Source organism: Zerene cesonia, chromosome 9 (genome assembly GCF_012273895.1).
Source record: "Zerene cesonia ecotype Mississippi chromosome 9, Zerene_cesonia_1.1, whole genome shotgun sequence".
Lineage (NCBI taxonomy): Eukaryota > Metazoa > Arthropoda > Insecta > Lepidoptera > Pieridae > Zerene > Zerene cesonia.
In genome coordinates, this window is record NC_052110.1 from 1581254 (window position 1) to 1586058 (window position 4805).

Here is a 4805-nt window from a genome sequence, read left to right on the forward strand (position 1 = left end):
AGTAATAAATGTTATTTGCAGTTAACAATTTTCTTTTTTCTTTATTACAATATTTATGGCAAGACTAGGTAATATAAGTAATAGGCAAAGAGTATGTGCGACATTTATGAATAGAACATGAATTACTAGATGCGCCCCGCGGTTTCACCCGCGTAAGTCCGTATCCCGTAGGAATATCGGGATAAAAAGTTGCCTATATGTTATTCCAGTTGTCCAGCTGTCTACGTACCAAATTTCATTGCAATCGGTCCAGCAGTTTTAGCGTGAAAGAGCAACAAACACACACACATCCTTACAAACTTTCGCATTTATAATATTAGTAGGATAGCAGGATTTAACTCTTTATGGTACATGACAAGCGAAAACACAAATGGAAACAATTACACGACAACAATATAGTACAATCGGCGTCCTTATCCCTGTGCAGTGATCTCTACCAGGCAACCGACCAAAAAATTAATTATTATTTTCTGGAAATGAGATAATTAACCTTTCTCGCAGGAACATTCCAGATTCTAAAATTAAACCCCACTGAGTTATTCAGCTACAAAACAAAAAAGGACAGTCTAGTAATTAAGAAACTTCTTTAAAATATATTGTTAACAAGCGTCAATACTTTAAGTAAAGGCACATATTATGATATAATACTATTCTAGGTAAAGGTGTTCATCAAAAATTTAAAACGTAGTAAAAGCTATATCATGTGCTTGGTAATTTTTTAAAGCGAAGCGACATTAATGCTTAATAAATCCAACGGATGCCATCATAAATTAAAAATTAGATAAAATACAAGTAAAATGAATGGGTTTATCAAAAAGCCAACATCACGCGGTGTTCCCAGGCGGTCACCCATCCAAGTACTGACCGCGCCCGACGTTGCTTAACTTCGGTGATCGGACGAGAACCGGTGTATTCAACGTGATATGGACGTTGGCGATGGGTATATTATAAAGCAGCTACAGAAGACAGATATGTGATATATGTAGTATATGTGGCGTGGTGGATTATGGCCTGAACCCTCATAGGAGGCCTGTGTCCCAGCAGTATGTGTAAACTACTAATAAATATTATCTACATATATAAAATTCTCGTGACACAATGTTAGCTGCCACACTCCTCCGAAACGGTTGCAACGATTTTCATGAAATTTTTTGTACATATATCGGGTAGGTCTGAGAATCGGACAACATCTATTTTTCATACCGCTAAATGTAAAAGTAAGGCAGAACACCGTTTGCCGGGTCAGCTAATCCTACTAAAATTATAAATGTGAAAGTTTGTAAGGATGTGTGTGTGTGTTTGTTGCTCTTTAACGCAAAGACTACTGAACCGATTGCAATGAAATTTGATACATAGACAGCTGTACAACTGGAACAAGACATACTTCGTACTTGATCAACTTTTTGACCCGATATTCCTACGGGATACGGATTCATGCGGGTGAAACCGCGCGGCGCAGCTAGTAATTCATAATTTTACCCATAAGTTACAAACTTAAATATTTTCTTTTACCATAGACTAATTAACAGTTACCAAATGCGAAACGCCAGATGTACGTTATTAATGCTATGACTAGCTATTTATACAGGGTACACTCGCATGAAACATCGCAAATTATCTAACAATATTAAGTGCTAGCACCGGCAATATCATTAATTTTAATTGAGTGCCGACTCGCCGTGTTCTGAAATATATTCGCGCTAGAGATAAAATTTATTTGTTTAATTTTACACCCGTACTATAAATAGTGAGCAATGGTGATTAATGCGCATTGTAGAATTTTGTTTTCCTGCAGACATACCTAATCGAAAAAAAATAACAATACTAATTCTATAAAGTTGATAACATGCAAAAAGCCAACATCACGCGGTGTTCCCAGGCGGTCACCCATCCAAGTACTGACCGCGCCCGACGTTGCTTAACTTCGGTGATCAGACGAGAACCGGTGTATTCAACGTGGTATGGACGTTGGCGATAGCGATAGCATAAAAGATCTATAGAACACCGAATAGACAATAATGTACTTAAGCTGGTCTTCAATAACGAACTTTTATCCACAATCTGTGGCTTAGAGAGAGCCATGCTAACTGTTGACCATTTTCTCGTTTAAATAAAGAAGAGATGTACAACATTCTTAATTCTAATCTATAATAATATAATTACTCTTTACTCTATAGTAATCTGCTCTAAATATTTCAAACGAAACTCAACCTTATACCTATACTTATACTGCCACTTGTTACTGTAATATCTGAGATTAAATTTCATCTGTTCAAGATTACAGAGTCCGATGTTGCTACCACCAGGGAACAAATAGGTTATCCAGGTTATTAATACGCATCTAGTTGTCCATACAGAAAATCGATAAAAAAGGAAGTATTTAATATTTCCGGCTGTATCGTGTGAGTTCCAGTAGAGTACCTAGGAAAAAGTGTTTATTTGGTAAGTTACATAGACTTACCAAATAATCACATATTCCACAGCTTTATGATATAAAATTCACTTGAAAGTACGTAGTTATCCCACTAATATTGTAAATGCGAAAGTTTGTAGGATGTGTGTTTATTTATTGATCTTTCACGCAAAAACTACAGAACCGATTTCAATGAAATTTGGTACGTAGATAGCTGGACAACTGGAATAACATATAGGCAACTTTTTATCCCGACATTCCTACGGGATATAGACTTACGCGGGTGAAACCGCGGGGCGCAGCTAGTCTATAATAAGCAAAATAAATTAATTTTCGTCTATATCTGGTTTATATAATCTCTAAATGGCTGTATATAACGGGTCCTTCACACATAGCCCATGTTGCGGCTAAGGTAACATTTACCACCATGAACAACAAATGATGTGTTTGTTACACAAAAATATTTTTCTCAAATTGCATAAAACTCGATTTTATCCCACAATAATCCCAGATTATCCGCGCCGCTGCAATCGCAAATTAAATCCAGCAATTGTGACAAATCCCATCCGTCATCCAGCCCCTCATTTGCATGAGAAAAACTGAAGAACAACTATTTATCAAATGGCGAGAGGACTTCCGGCCGCCATGACAGTAGGCGCGACGAGCATCCGCTTTTGTATATACAAGTTTACTGGATGTGTCACAAAACGATTACAAAGTCATTAAATACGATCAAAAGTAAGACACATATTTTTATAATTTAAATAAATATACAAGTCATAAGCAGTAAGAACCTCTCATCGTAAAAAGTAAAGAAAATTAGCATTTACTTCTGTTAGTCGCTAATGACGTAGGTATATTTGATAATCCAAAATCCTACTATATTATAATATTATAAATGCAAAAGTTTGTAAGGATGTGTGTGTGTGTGTTGCTCTTTCACACAAAAACCACTGAACCGATTGCAATGAAATTTGGCACGTAGATAGTTGGACAACTGGAATAACATGTAGGCAACTTTTTATCCCGATACTCCTACGGGATACGGACTTACGCGGGTGAAACCGCGGGCCGCAGCTAGTTTTAAATAAAACTAAATTTATCCTACACACAAAACAACATATTTTTCTTTGTATCTACATCAGTAAGACACAAAAAACACTTCCTTCTAGCTACATAACTCCATGTCTCAATGATCCCTGATTGGGGAGCGATCTCTATTTAGATAATTTAGTGGTTCTGTGGAGATGAAATATTTCGCCTACAGCCTAAGGGTCGCGTCTCATCTTGTTATCTTGCAGACGCCATTTTGTGTACCTGATACCCTTAATCGTTTAACATTATCCACCACCTTTTAGTGACTCGGAAGTCGGATTTTATGTTTTGAAGATGAATGTTCAAAGCAGTTTTATTTATTTTCAAATATAATTGTAATACTGTTTGCATAGCTAAATATGATTAAGATATACTATGGAGACTTTTCAATAAGTTTTTTAAATACTGTAAGAATTTCACGAGTTAGTATTTTCTCTATCTGTTAGTACCGGTGAACTTCTGTAACTACATCCACATAATATTGACATCTTTCCCTGGGTTATTGGACTTGACACAGGTTAAAAAAATATCGTTCAACTTGAACGGAAAAATTAATTTGAATATCACCCATAGTTTCGCTACGATCAACCAAAAAAATCTATTATCATTTATTCAGTTAAAATACGATCGTTTATTTATCAAACTTACCATACATTGTAGCAGTTTTAAATACTTGAGAGGATTTATAATACGAAAATAAAAGATAAAAGATATTTTTAATTTACAGATAAATTATTCACGTAGCTAACATGTTATACAAGAGATTAAATCATAATATATAAGACAATAACTATTTTATAATTTCGACTTATCAAATATCCCTTCGATAGCTCAGTTGGTAGAGCGGTGGACTGTAGATGGTAAACAACTGATATCCATAGGTCGCTGGTTCAAATCCGGCTCGAAGGAAATTTTTATGTTTGGTTTATATATTTATTGATATAGGTAGATATTTTTCTGTTTGTTTCACTTATGCAAGTACATGTAATTTTGCCAAAATCAATCAAAATATTACAGCACACACACACAAGAAAACAAAACACCAAAATTATTTATGTTTATTACATTCAACATATAGATTTTTACAGTCTGCGATGAAAATAAATAACATTAAATTATTCACGCTTCAATAAAAACACAAAATAATTGATATCAAGCTTGTAGCAAATTCCTTTCGCTGAGAAAACTGCAATCAAATAATACGAAATTCAATTTGTACTCGGTTACAATTCGAAACCCTCGAGCGTGCTGAATCAATTACGAGAAGATTTCCTTTGTGGTAAACATCAGGTAAAAA

General features: G+C 35.0%; 3 non-coding genes across 3 annotated transcripts; 1 reads left to right on the forward strand and 2 right to left on the reverse strand.

Annotated features, from left to right (window-relative positions):
* Positions 1-816: 816 nt before the first annotated feature.
* On the reverse strand, positions 817-935 carry LOC119829207. The gene has a single exon (XR_005287792.1). It is a non-coding gene; the product is annotated as a 5S ribosomal RNA (ribosomal RNA).
* A 919-nt stretch (positions 936-1854) lies between these two features.
* On the reverse strand, positions 1855-1973 carry LOC119829217. The gene has a single exon (XR_005287801.1). It is a non-coding gene; the product is annotated as a 5S ribosomal RNA (ribosomal RNA).
* Positions 1974-4328: 2355 nt separating this feature from the next.
* Trnay-gua lies at positions 4329-4417 on the forward strand. Its single transcript is given in 2 exon segments — positions 4329-4365; positions 4382-4417. It is a non-coding gene; the product is annotated as a tRNA-Tyr (tRNA).
* The last annotated feature ends 388 nt before the right edge of the window (positions 4418-4805 follow it).